This window comes from Nilaparvata lugens, chromosome 7 (assembly GCF_014356525.2).
Source record: "Nilaparvata lugens isolate BPH chromosome 7, ASM1435652v1, whole genome shotgun sequence".
Classification (NCBI taxonomy): Eukaryota; Metazoa; Arthropoda; class Insecta; order Hemiptera; family Delphacidae; genus Nilaparvata; species Nilaparvata lugens.
In genome coordinates, this window is record NC_052510.1 from 12253749 (window position 1) to 12269680 (window position 15932).

The window sequence follows — 15932 nt, forward strand, 5'->3', positions numbered from 1 at the left end:
GTCTGCTATTTCTTCATAGTGAATCATTTAATAGAATCAACAGTTTGCAATAATTGGATAATCACATTTTCTCGAATTTCGAACTTTTTTCTAATTTTAGGTGAAAATGTTACTGGACATTAATTGTAGAGATTCTCATGCTTAATCTTTTCCACTCGAAATTTTTTGTTTAAATTGTATCTGAAGCCTGATAATTGAGAATTTAAAATCAAACTTTGCATAGATGGGGCGAAGCTCCTGAAATTTTTACAGATATAGGACTTGTGGCAGTTGATAGAGCTTATCGATGACTATTCAAGGTATAACTTTAATCAAAATCGTTGGAGCCGTTCTCGAGAAAATCGCGAAAAACCCTGTTTTTGACAACATTTTCGCCATTTTAGCCGCCATCTTGGATTGCATTTGATCGAAATTGTTCGTGTCGTATCCTTATAGTGTAAGGACCTTAAGTTCCAAATTTCAAGTCATTCCGTTAATTGGGAGATGAGATATCGTGTACACAGACGCACATACACTCATACACACACACACACACACACACACACACACACACACACACACACACACGTACAGACCAATACCCAAAAACCACTTTTTTGGACTCAGGGGACCTTGAAACGTATAGAAATTCAGAAATTGGGGTACCTTAATTTTTTTCGGAAAGCAATACTTTCCTTACCTATGGTAATAGGGCAAGGAAAGTAACAAGCTAACAAATTCAATTGATTGAATACTTTCCTATTCTAATACCCAGATGGCTACTGGTAATCCAATACTATTAAACGAGCAACTTCTGTTTATATGTTTAGATGTTTATATTTTTATATTTCACCGGATCTCGAAAACGGCTCTAACGATTCTCACGAAATTCAGAACATAGTAGGTTTATAGTATAAAGATTCGATTGCACTAGGTCTCATCCCTGGGAAAACTCGCTGAAGGACATTAAAAGGATAATTACTATCCATCCTTGGAAAAACAGCTGATAATAATTATTTCGTCGTCTGTTGGTGATGAAAGTGAGTGAGCTAGTTCATGTGTGGTGGACTGTGTCAAAATTATGACTCAGCTGTTGAACTTTTGTAACCATTCAATTCAATCAGGTACTTAGTGCCAGTTGCAGAAAAGCCGGGTTATTTTCAATTCTGATTAATTCCAGTAGATCCATCTTTTTGAAATGGTCTTCTCTGATTTGGTTCACGTGAAATTAATCAGGATTAAAATTTAACTGGCTTTTGTGCAACCGGGCCTTTGTGAGGGAAATTTTTGCATTACTCTGAGAATCAATCTCAATTTACTGTGATTAGATAGAACATTTCTGTAAGAACTATGAATGTTATTATAATTCCTTCTTTCGTAATAAATTTTTTATGCTTTTGTACTCCAGAGCGAAGCTCGGTCCCCGATATTATTAGTTTACTGGTATACTACAAGTATTTTACTACTCGGTTTATAACTAGTATTACTAATTCGTATTAAACCATTGAACAGGGCACTGTGCCCAGAAATAATTCCTCATTAATTATTTGTAAAAAAAATATCTGTTCGAGTTTTTACGAACAGAACGAGTTGACGCGATAATAATCGATGCCACTATTGAAGCATAATGACATAATGAAACACTAACAACAGTATCTGATGTTATAATGAATAGAAGCCATTGATATAGATTGATTGATTGATTGAGTACTTTATTTACGTAGATTACAATATATACTGGCTTATACACTTATATACAATAGCTTACAATACAGAAAAATTATAGATGAATTTACATAATATAGACTAAGAAAATAAATTATCGAACTGTATATGATATGAAAAAGTAATTTGTAATATAATAACTATAGATAATTATATTGTTATGCATCTACATAAATTGGCGGAGCTTTGGACATATCAATGTCCATTCTTTGGAAAGAATATTAAAAATATCCTCCCCACTAACTCTCTACCAAATACGATACGATAGTCATAGATATAGAAGAATGCTAGTAAGCTGATATTTCCATCTTGACTTTACCGGTCTGTTCGAAGCCTTACTAAGCTAGCAAATGAGCGTCAAATTCAACAACAAAGATGGATCCCCAAAAGTAACAACAAAAACTGATTAGAAATATCAAAAGAATAAGATTAATTAAAAACACACATATGTTGTAAAATTCTACACAGTTTTATTCGGTAAACGACCATGATCTCGTGACCACACCGGTCACATTTTGGTTGGTTCTTTCACAGGAATGGTTATACGATATTGCCAATGAGTCAGTCGAACTTTTAAGAGAATAAGAGGTTGATATCTTATTGACTATTGATGCATATTGACTTTCAATTATGGAGAGATGCCACACCATCTCTTCCCATACAATGAGATTAGAAATATACTATCCTGGCCCCGTTGCATGATAAAATACAAGCTAACAAATTCAATTGATTGAATACTTTCCTATTCTAATACCCAGCTGGCACTAGTAATCCTATACTATTAAACGAGCAACTTCTGTTTATATGTTTAGATGTTTATATTTTTGTATTCACCGGATCTCGAAAACGGCTCTAACGATTCTCACGAAATTCAGAACATAGTAGGTTTATAGTATTCGGTAATATAGTATTACTTAGTATTACTTAGTAGTATAGTAATACTACTTAATATAGTATTATTTTATAGGATTCGATTGCACTGGGTCTCATCCCTGGGAAAACTCGCTGAAGGACATTAAAAGGATAATTACTATCCATCCTTGGAAAAACAGCTGATAATAATTATTTCGTCGTCTGTTGGTGATGAAAGTGAGTGAGCTAGTTCATGTGTGGTGGACTGTGTCAAAATTATGACTCAGCTGTTGAACTTTTGTAACCATTCAATTCAATCAGGTACTTAGTGCCGATTGCAAAAAAGCCGGGTTATTTTCAATTCTGAATAATTCCAGTAGATCCATCTTTTTGAAATGGTCCTCTCTGATTTGGTTCACGTGAAATTAATCAGGATTAAAATTTAACTGGCATTTGTGCAACCGGGCCTTTGTGAGGGAAATTTTTGCATTACTCTGAGAATCAATCTCAATTTACTGTGATTAGATAGAACATTTCTGTAAGAACTATGAATGTTATTATAATTTCTTCTTTCGTAATAAATTTTTTATGCTTTTGTACTCCAGAGCGAAGCTCGGTCCCCGATATTATTAGTTTACTGGTATACTACAAGTATTTTACTACTCGGTTTATAACTAGTATTACTAATTCGTATTAAACCATTGAACAGGGCACTGTGCCCAGAAATAATTCCTTATCAATTAGCTGTCAAAAAAATATCTATACGAACTCATTGTAGTATTATAATAGAATAAGTAAACAGATCTGTGGTATTGTCATGGATTACAGTATTATTCAATGAATTTTGTTCAGAGTTCATTTGTTTGATTTTCAAGGAAAGTGAATAAATGAATAAATGAATAAATGAATAAATGAATAAATGAATAAATGAATAAATGAATAAATGATAAATGAATAAATGAGTAAATGAGTAAATGAGTAAATGAATAAATGAATAAATGAATAAATGAATAAATGAATAAATGAATAAATGAATAAATGAATAAATGAATAAATGAATAAATGAATAAATGAATAAATGAATAAATGAATAAATGAATAAATGATAATGAATAAATGAATAAATGAATAAATGAATAAATGAATAAATGAATAAATGAATAAATGAATAAATGAATAAATGAATAAATGAATAAATGAATAAATGAATAAATGAATAAATGAATAAATGAATAAATGAATAAATGAATAAATGAATAAATGAATAAATGAATAAATGAATAAATGAATAATGAATAAATGAATAAATGAATAAATGAATAAATGAATAAATGAATAATGATAAATGAATAAATGATTAAATGAATAAATGAATAAATGATAAATGAATAAATGAATAAATGAATAATGAATAAATGAATAAATGAATAAATGAATAATGAATAAATGAATAAATGAATAAATGAATAATGAATAAATGAATAAATGAATAAATGAATAATGAATAAATGAATAAATGAATAAATGAATAAATGAATAAATGAATAATGAATAAATGAATAATGATAAATGAATAAATGAATAAATGATAAATGAATAAATGAATAAATGAATAAATGAATAATGAATAAATGAATAAATGAATAAATGAATAAATGAATAAATGAATAAATGAATAAATGAATAAATGAATAAATGAATAAATGAATAAATGAATAAATGAATAAATGATAAATGAATAAATGGATAAATGAATAAATGAATAAATGAATAAATGAATAAATGAATAAATGGATAAATGAATAAATGAATAAATGAATAAATGAATAAATGAATAAATGAATAAATGAATAAATGAATAAATGGATAAATGAATAAATGAATAAATGAATAAATGAATAAATGAATAAAGGATAAATGAATAAAGAATAAATGAATAAATGAATAAATGAATAAATGAATAAATGAATAAATGAATAAATGAATAAATAATCAATATTATGACTACCGAATGAATTCAAATCATTACGAGAATGATAACTTCAATAGCATTTGCCGTGAACTCTATGATGATGAATTTGTTATTAATTAAAGTTAGAACATAACTCGACGATAAGGAAGAGTCCTGACTCGATCAGCAATATAATAAAGTCCTAGTATGAAATGTTATCCAAAAATGGAAGCGATATTCAAGGAGATTGAACGGAGGAAAGCGTAATTGATCCAACTTATTCAAAACATGTTGTATTCATTAAATTCACAACAACCTATACATGCGTTGTACGCACCTCAAATCCTAACTCAACATACATTATTATGGAAAATACTCCAACGCTATTCCAAAAATTTTGTTTCATTAGATTCACACAATCTAACTGCCTGCATTCTATGCACCCCAAATCATGCACCCTGCAGAACTGTTGAGTGCAGCATCCCCTATCTGATTGAGGTGGCCACTTTGATGAACAGTTGACTTGTTCATCCATATTTGATATGATTAGCCGCTACGGAAATGCAATACCTTTGTTTACCGAATGATCTGCATCGGCCCTGATTACGAGTATATCTATAGATGTTGTACCGGTCCTACAGTGCCGTGATTCCCTGTATATCTATAGATGGGAAGGGGTAGTGGACGATAATAGCGGTCTCGTCCCGGGACTTAATTCAATATTATTGTTTTGACAGTATGATTGGATGATTGATTGCTGGTTATAAATTAATTTGTATTAGGCGCAGCTAGAGTAGGCTACATCTCCGGTCAGGCAACAGGGCTTTTCATTAATCAAACGACAACTTTCCATTTCCAGGCACTTAATTAAGTTTTGCAGTGCTCTGCTTTTCAGCAAACTCGCTGGATGACTGCAAATAATTTTGATCAGTTATTGAGTGGTTCAATATGTGGTTGCAGCGACATTACATTACTTCAGGGGAGCGAGATTTTATACCTAATCATTTTGCGAAGTTTTAACATATTACAGGACTGGTTGTATCAGAAAAATAATGTAAAGTTATGAAATACTGATGTTAGGCTATTTTTGTTTCTCTTAGCAAGGGTCTTAGTAAGTTTTATACTGTTATAGGACAAGTTGTATCATGAAAATAATATTAAAAATATTGATGTCGAGCCAGTAGGCAAGAGAGACCGAAGCCGTCCAAGAGAAAGATGGGCTGATATGAGGTTCGGAACAGGCAGAGATGCCTAACCCTGAAAGCTAGAAGAAGAAGAAGAAGATGATGTTAGATTATTTAATACTTCTGTTTTGATATGTGTGGTACTATCAGACCCTTGCAAAGCGCGGGTTAGACCTACTCCTGTTTAATAAATTACATGGAAAATATATGAATTTATTGATTATTCAACATAAATACAATTCACTCACATTGGCTACTTTTAAACAAATTGATAAAAACTATTTTGAAGTTTTTCAAAAAATGAAGGGTACTACAAGATTTTTATATTGTTTTCATTAATTATGCAACATTTCTGTTCCATTCAAAACAATACTAAACCAGTTTAGAGGGTAATGAGTCTGTCTATTGATCTTCAAAGGGAGAAATGTTAGGAGAGAGAAAGAGCGAGAATAATTCAGTGAAACAAAGTGTCAATGGAGGACATAAAGAGAACAAGAGTGTGACAAAGATGAATATAGAAACAAGCAAGAGGGAATGAGAGAGAAATAGAAGGTAGGAGAGAGAAGAGCAGAAGGTAGAAGAGAAAGAGGGAATAGCAAAGAGAGATCGCTAGTGAAAGGAGAGATTGAAAAGAATAAGGTAGTAGCTACCCGTATTTGTGGATGAATTTACGAGATAGGATATCAGGCCCAAACGCTACCAGTTTATATTTCTAACTGCCGAGCGACAGAAAAAAACAACAAAAGCTTATGTTGAGATCTTTTATTATTGTGCTTTGCTGCAACCCGTCAAGCGCGATCCGCCATCTTTACTCCCCTTATTTGTTTTTCGACCTGCTGGATTAATTTGAAATGGATCCGACCCCCTTTCGCCCCCCTTTCAACCCCTTCCACCCCCTTCTCCACTCCATCACACCCCCAGAAACTGCTTTAGGCCGATTTTTTTCATTTCTGATTCAATCGCTATTTACTTGGTGCGCCTAATCGCCAACTGATTTTGATTGGTGTTTATTTCCCCTCCAAGTCAGCTGTTTGGTTTGGACGACAGCTAAGTCCGCGAATTTTGATGGTTATACACACACATATAGGTACACAAGCGAGTATTTATGGTTTTTGAAGATTTTTCAAATTGATATCGATATTATTGGGCAAATAAACAGTGAGTCAAATCAGTGTTTTTACAGTATTCAATTTTCAGACACAGGCTGAAGGTACTGCTCTAATGGAGAAATGGACACGTCCTAATCAAACCGAATAATCAGAATTATCCGATTTTTTGAGAGGTCCATTGGGTTGTCCTCTGTCTATTGGGGTTTACCTTATCAGGGTAGCTTTTTTACTAGAGTTCTACGAAGATTGGGATGATTGTATAGATTGTAATGAGATACGGTTTGGCATTAGACTTCAGTAGATCCCTTATGAGGAAGTAACATACTTACATCATTTTTCTTAGTTGTCTAATGTAAATTCGTTTCTCTGCACATTGATAAAATGTATCCTCAATAACACTATTCACCTTTCTACAATCTTCTCCTTCCATTGCAAATTTAATGATCACTGTATTTCCACAACAATTCTAGAAAAATATCCCAATGTGCACATGTTGGCTGTTATCACACGGGGCGTTTAAGGTTCAAGCTTTTTTCGTTATTTACAGCGAGTTCTTGCCCAGAGCGCCTAGGATAAACACCGCAACTTGAAACACGTCAGTATATCGAATATAAGTACTCAATGGCAAAAAATATTTCTTTTATTAGTGAGATTAGATAATCTAATAATCCGATTAAATTTACCTCAAAACAACGACAATTTTTTACAACTTGAAGTTTATCCTCCACCCAAGACTTACATATACTATTCTATATTCTATATTGACCCTACATTAAAACTCTTTATTGAGGTTTAATTGTGAACAGAGATGATTTCTTGAACCCATTCACACCCTATTTGAAATACAACAATTTAAGGTTCAAACTCTCCATAATATATTTGTTAATATATTCATTTTTGGTGTGCTAATCAGAAGAAGTAGATGATAGGTAATGACCCATGAAGCAATAGAATCGACTTCCTTTGTGAAATATGTTATAATATGAGTGTTATTGATAAGTTGAACCACAAAAAATCATAAATGATTATTTGGTAACTATCAACAGATTTATTCAAACTCATAAGCGATTCGCATCTCTTTGAAAATCCTGCAATGCAATTCGACTTCTCCCAACTTGATAGCATCCTATTATATTAAGCGAGCAGTTTCTGTATTTTTCACTTTTTGTGTAGTTGAGAAGTTGATGTTGTGGTAATTATTCATATTAAATGAAGAAGACTAAGAAATTGTCAAAAAACCACTGATTTATTGATAATTAGAAAGACCGGTTTCGGTTATTACACCATAGTCTTTTTCATTCAATTCTGTATTTTTATATTTGGTTATTTATATTTATCTTGTTATTTATGTTCAACGGACCTCGAAAACGGCTCTAACGATTTTCACGAAATTTGGAACATAGTAGGTTTATGATAAAAAATTTAATTGCACTAGGTCTCATCCTTGGGAAAACTCGCTGAACGAAATTAAAAGGATAATTCATCCTTGGCTGAAACATCTGAGACTTTTGACGTTTGTGGATAGTAGAAAGTGAGCGAGTGATTCTGTGGAAAATCAAAATATCGCATCCCCGAAATTCATAAGCTGACGTATAGCCAGCTGTATTAGATGTTGAATAGAGCCAACGGCGAGAACTACAATCATGATATTCATGATGATTATGATGATCATGATGATGAGAATGATGTCAATGATGATGAAGGCTATGTTGACATCATTGATGATGGTGTCGAATGAGAACAGACCCCCCGCCACCCACCACAAACCTACCCCCCTAACACACATACCCACCCCATCACGACTGTAATGTTTATCTAACGAAGTCAACCCTCTTCTACCCTCACCCTTCATCCAACTCCAGGGTGTTCTGGACCTACATGATTGAGCCAGTTGGTTGTGTGTATGTGTGTATTATCATATAGTGTACCCTTATATGTATATATAGTTTCCGTACTATATACGGAACTGTGCCTCAGACTCTCAATATGTGTTTTGGGCCACAGTGGTCAATCTACTCAATCTCAACTTCCCTGTTTCGGACTGCATGTGGTCGAAAATTGTCACTCTCTCTTATTCCAGGCCTTATTCTATCATCCACTATCTCATTGTATCCAGTACGTTGTGATTCATCTTGAAATCGCAAATCTCAAAACTTCGTTTATTAATTGGATAGAAGATTGGATATAGATTAAATAGATATTGCGAGATCACTAGCTGTTGACTAAATCAAAAGAGAAGAGGAGTATGTATTATTTTCTTAGAAAGAGGAGAATGATATTCTCTTATATCTCCTGACACTAAATAAAACTAATTAGGATTAAGTATTTTTTATCAGGATTATCGTTAAATAATAATGATCGAATAAAAATAAACATGTAGAGACTTGATTAATACCAGTATGAAATATAAATATGAATCTTTATTTGTCATAAGAGCCATGCCCTATACAAAGAGTTGCACACGAACATCAATAGTGAATGCATAAATATTACCTAAATATCAAAAACAGAGAAGACTAGAAGGAAATTTTAATAATCACAGAAGAACAATTTGTAACATCAACACAATAAAGACTATAACAAACAGAATAAATTTATGATCAAGGATCAATATCATCATCAGGTAACGATGCTACTTGTACACTAAAAAATTGCACATTGCAAATTCATTAATATTATGGCACACCAGAGCATATCCTCTTCTTTTCAATGATTCCACAGTGAATGAATAAATATATAATATTTTTTGCCTTGAGAAATTTGAAAGCAAAACTATAATCTTATCTCTATCGTTCACAATATTATGTACATACGCCGCAATGTACCGTTCTCTTATATCCTGATATACTCCACAGCTCAATAGAAAAATGGATCAAAGACTCATTTCGAGTGTTGCAAGATGGGCAGGCTTTACCAGTTTAGGATAGTATTCATTCATACATTTTATACCTCTTGATAGTCCCCTCAAAACTTTTCCGCGCTGCAATTAGTCAAGTGAGAATCGCATTGACGATTTCCAGCCTCTGATAGGATTGAGTAAACATGAGGAAAAGAAGAATAGTCAACATTTTCCACGTGATAGAGATAAGACTGATCTTCAAAGCTTTAATAGTATATTTCGCACCTAGGGCCGAAAATGAGACTTTTCCGGCTCGAAATCGGTTTTCACTAGAAAAGATTGAGAGCCGGAAAAACATTTTTGCCCATGGTGAGAACGTTATTTTTCGCCACACAAAAAAACCATATGAATATGAGAATAATTGTATATTAGGCACTTCCGATAGCAAAACAGGAAGGTCATAGCTCTAGCAAATCTGAGGTAATCTGAATATCAGGAAATTGTCCAAGTATTTTTATTTTTATCTGATTTGTCTAAATAACCTAAAAGATTATGTTCAATTATGTAAGAGGTTGAGTTTATACTTTTTATTCTTCCAAATGACAATAAGATGATATTATTATAAATGTTTTGATTCTTGAATGATAAACACAAATGATAAAAATTTTTTTGATCAGCTGTTTTAGCACACTTGAAATTTTGCCAATCTGAATGTCAACGTCAACAATGCTTGTTGTCATTGACTTCGGAAGTTTAGGTTAGAAGTTCTATCCTACTCTGAAAATCGAATTTGAATAGTTTATAATATAATCTTATCTGTATTTTATTCATCCAAATAAAATGATAGTATCTTATTGCAGAATACTTATTCAATTCTCAATTCTAGAAGCATAAACTGATTCCGTTTCATAAACCATTTTGTAAAACACGTTCACATCAAATCAGAATCAGCTGACTTCAAGGTTATTTTACAGCCCTAGGGCCGTAAAACTTTTACCGGCCTGGTCAGAAAACAATCATTTTCGGCCTCCATATGACGCACGAAAACTAGCTCATTACATCCAAGTGGGGCGAAAAAATATTTTCTTGAAAATTGGGCCTCAATACCGAAGAATCGGAACTAATTAACTATTTATTAATTTTTTTTTATCTTGAGACAGGAAACAAACATGACAAGCGTCTTAAAACTTCAATCTTGATACTTGACTTCACAGTCACAAAAGCTTTTTTTATTTGAAGAAGTACGCTTTCATGTGATCATCTATATTGGATAAGCGACGAGCGCATTATACTCTTATTAGGAGAGTTGTTGGCTAGTGTCAAGGATAGTGTATAGTATTCTATACTATATTATACTATAGTATACTATATACTATTCTTGGGCTAGTGTCACCTATTTCAACAAATTCTCATATGAGGTCAATTCCTCTTAATAATCAAAGGTTATGGTTGTACAAACTTGAAACTCTCTTATAATGTGTTCCCAATGCCAATCATGCTGCAATTACTATGAAAAGCCTAAGTGGTCAGTCAGGACAATGTGACATCACGTGTGTCATAATCAGATGTGATAATCATGTGACATGAGCATGACACACATGTCATCAACAATGAGCCATATCACATTTCGGTTTCAATTGATCACATTACAGGCGTAATGCGAGACAGGTATAATAACAGGTATATGCCATTGTGAGGCATACACAAAATGGCAATTATCAGGATAATGTACAGTAATTAATATATTGTGTTATGATGACAGTATTGCTTGTAGCTTGATCTGAGTCAAATTGTAAGATCCAAGTCAGGACTCACCTGCCAATTGTATGACAGAAATGAACTGTTCCACTCTGTGGATTGTGGACTATTCAGTCATGGACTGCTCCAATTTACAAATTTCAGAAACTGGGGATTGAAAAATTGAGTCTCAAATTACAAATTGGCTCCTTGAAATAATTTTGGGTGATTGAGTGCTCAGTTGATAACATAGAGAAAGCAAAAGTATACGATGTAGCGTATTTTATTTTCCATTCTGTTAGCAACAACAATGAAAAAGGAGAGAATAAGTTGAATAGAGAAAAATCAGTTCTTTATTGTTGTAGGCAGTTAGTAGCTGGCCTATGTTTTATATATTGGAAGATTGTATCTTGAAGATTATGTGTATAAATGTATAAATGATAATCTGCAGACAACGTAAAATGTTGAGAAGGGAAGTAGAGGGAACATGAGCATTTTCACATCCTCCATAGATGCCAGTCACAGTTTCTTTTTTGTATGCTCAAACTTTGTGGTAAACTCGGTGAGGGTATAATATCTATAATGCACTATAACTAATTATGAGTTGCAACCGCTTCTTCATAAATCTTCTGGCTATAAATCAAAGATGTAATACATGAATTGCTTCAATTCTGCTGATCACAAACAAAATAAATCATATTAGACACTTTCGCCCGGTTGCACAAAAGCCGGTTGAATTTTAACCGTGATAAATTCCACAAGAACCAATGAGAGAAGGCGTTTTTGAAAAGACAGCTTCTCGGAATTGCTCTCGTGGAATTAACCATGGTTAAAACTCAACCGGCTTTTGTGCAACCGGGCCTTAGACTTTTTAAGGATTTATGTATTTTCTCAAATTGTTTAGCTTAAAAGCTTTCAATCTAGTCTATGTAACGGTTGATCAATGGAGATAGACTCACAATCTAAATCGCAGTAAATGACGATTGTGGAGAGCTTAAATTGACCCCAAAATGGAACGGAGGGTTGTACATAGACATGTAATTAAAGGATAAGAATAAAGGGAAGAGTGTATTGTTTTGCTTGTCCCTAAACCCTCCACTCTTCCGGAACCTTCCCTAATCTATTTATTCAATGACAGGGAAAACAAGAGAAGGGGCTTTGCAACATCACTATTTTAGCCTGTGTCCTTTTTCTGAATTTACTTCCTCTTTCTCCTCACACTTTTTATTCTCTTTTCAGTAGTAAATACTGTATTTCGTAATCGTATCATATGAGATGTTGCTTGAGAGAAATGAAATGAACCCTAGAAAAAATTGAAATGATGCATTGTTATAAACAAATCACGCTTCAAAACCATAATTGAATCGAATATTTGGTATCAAAGATTGGTTCATCATAATGATTCTTAGTTTCCTTTTCAGAGTAACAAATAACAGAACTCATTTATTGTATGATTGAAATTTGAAGAATTGAACATTGGAGAACTCAAATGTTGAAATTTTGAAGAACTATTCAAACTATGAATTCCAGATAATGATGCGAAATGTGGGTGCGAAAATCAGCAAGAAATGAAGTTTCGCATTATTTTTGAGCTGCGGAATATTAAACATCTCTCAAAACTCGTTCTTGAACTTAAAGTTTCCCTAGGGTTGATTCGGCACACACACAATATATCTTTCATCCAAGAAAAGTTATCGTGTCTCACAGAACAGTTGGTGGAAAATTGTGAGGGCAAGAAAATAGTTCACATACTATCTCAGTTTCTATTGTGCTGCAATCAGAACAACCACAGTCTGATCTAAATTTCTGCAGCTCTAGTAAAAAGATAACACAAGTTGTTTCTTATTTTCCCGAGCTCTGTACCATAATTTTCACGTGTTTGTTTACTTTATTGAAGACGCGGAGCAAAGTGGAATAAACTAGGACAGAAAATTCTCCAGTGAGCTGCAAAAAATTGTCTGATTCTTTTTGTATGCAAAACAAGCGGACGAATTGGGTTACTAGTGGAGTGGAATAATATTTACAGCTGCAAACTTTGAATTTACATATTCATAATTTTTACAAGTCAACTTTCAACAGAAATGTGCTTCTTTTTACTCTCTCACTTCTTCTTCATCATCGCTTTCATTCTCCTTCTTCATCATATATTTTTTTCTCCTTCTGTTGTTGATCTGCTTTGAAGCTGTTTGTTGCTGAACTAATCTCTCCCGGGGGTTTCAATACGGATACATGAATATTTGATTCTCAACTCTGTTTATACTTACAGAAACTGTCAACAGTTTCTTGGCCAACAATATCCCCGTTGATTGCGTTGGTTTATTTCCCATCTCTTTCATGTTGCTTGTCTTGTTCTGCTTGATTTTGCTTGAACACTTGGAAAGTAACTGTAAAATAAGTCTAAAATAATTATTGTCAAATAGTGTAAAATAAAGTGGAATGATAAGGTTATCTCAAAAGTGAGTTACACTATTGAATAAAAATAAATAACGCACAAAATTTGTTTAAGAAGCTATATTCGAGAAACTACATATATCAGTTATTTTTCTACATAATCTCCTTTATTTTCAATAAATTTCTGGTATAAGGTTTTTTATTCCAGTGTCATACCATTCTGCCGCCAAACTGGTTAGCCATGTCTGAACTTCTTTGATATTCTCTTCGTTTGCAAACCGTCTTCCCCCAAGGTGTTGTTTCAGCTGTGGGAACAGATGAAAGTCGCTTGGAGCGAGATCAGGGGAGTATGATGGGTGTCCGAAAACATCCCATTCAAACCCTTTAAGCATTGTCTTCGACAATGTTCGGGGTGCATGAAGTGGATTCGTTGTTCGTCGTGTGTTGTTGTCCTGCCTTCAATAAATGATTGACGCTAACGAGAAACCATTGGTCTCGACATAACGTTTTCACCGTACACACTGCACAACTCACGATGAATTTCAGTTGCATTTTTATTGTTTGCCATCAAAAAACTAATCACACTGCATACTTCGCAATCGGCGGTAGTAGTAAGTGGTAGCTCCATAGTGGTTTGATCGCAACTGACAAATAAGTCATGGGGGCTTCTTAGGAATTTTAAAATTCTACCATAACACCCAGACGAAAGTTTCCTGCGAATCCCAGACGTCTCCTGCCAACTGCGCGGATATAAAAAAATAGTGTAACTTACTTTTGAGACGACCAGAGTACAAGATACATTTTGATTTGAAATACAGGGACCGGCATATTAATCTGACGATTTTGTAGTAATTGTTATGTTTGAGCCACTGCCATTGAAAAGGCGGGAATGGTACATCGACAGGTCTATTCTTGCCATTTCAGTAGCCAGTATGTCGTGGTCAAGTGAACATCGAGCGTTTGTGATTAAAGCTTATTTTTAAAATAATCACTCAGTTATTTTAACACAGCGTTCATGTCGCAGCCATTTCAATAATTAAAATCGACACGCGCCTGTTCCCAGTAGAATACGATCTTGTTATGGGTAAAGAATTTCAGGAACATGTTGTCCGCTTTAAAACGAAACCAACAGGACGAAAACGAACCGTGAGAACGCCTGAGTAGCTGTTACACGGTGTCCACGATGTTCAGCAGCGAAACATGCTGTTGCACTTGCTATTTCTGATCGACTAATTCTTCATTCCGACCTAAAATTCCATCCGTATAATATAATGTTATAGTTGACCAAGCGAAAATGGGTCTCTCAAGGCCACTGCAATGTTGCCACTGGTGGCCACCCCTCACTCGACCAGTCTATATGCATTGACTATATTTCTACACCCTGAACATCACTCTTTCCTTCTCATACCTTCCCTCTTCCTCTTTTCCGTCACTACCTGTCACAAATTCTTTTGAGCACGTCAGGTTCAAAAGTTCTATTGTGTCATTCTTTGAAGTTAGAACAATAACATCCCCCGTTACCTCCTCCCATCATCCGCTATATTCTTCAACATCATGAAATGAAGGAAATAATATTGTTATGTATAATGTATAACTCTTTCTTGAGTCATGACATCAAGAAATCCAATTTTATAATGATGATTAGATTTTTCTTTATAAATGCAACTATTTATAAACTGAGCTATTACTTCATAAAAGTTACTTGAAGACTTTTATAATTATCAATTGGAAGTGAAGTGATGTAATTTTATTTATTTTAGTCAATATTCTTGTAGTGCCCACTTCACTTAGCATTTTTCAATTTGCATGAATTCTCATTTGATTCCCATCACACTTCATCCAGGCTTTGGACAGAGAAGACAAACAATACTCCCCACAATAACAATACTTCGCTATCACACCCTCTCTCACACACACATTCACTTTCTCTCTTACTAGCCACCCTTAGTACAAAGTGGCAACAGTGTTGGTAGAGACGGGTGGTGGTGTCAAGAGCAAGCTTTGACCTTGAGGGACCCATTTTCGTTTGGCCAACTATAGTGCAACAACTTAATGCAAAATATTGGGCACATTGCAAAGCCGCTTGCGAGTCAATTCTCGAAAATGTCCACCAGGATTTCGTTATTCTTTCAAGTGACGAGGACCATTTTCATTTTTCGGGATTT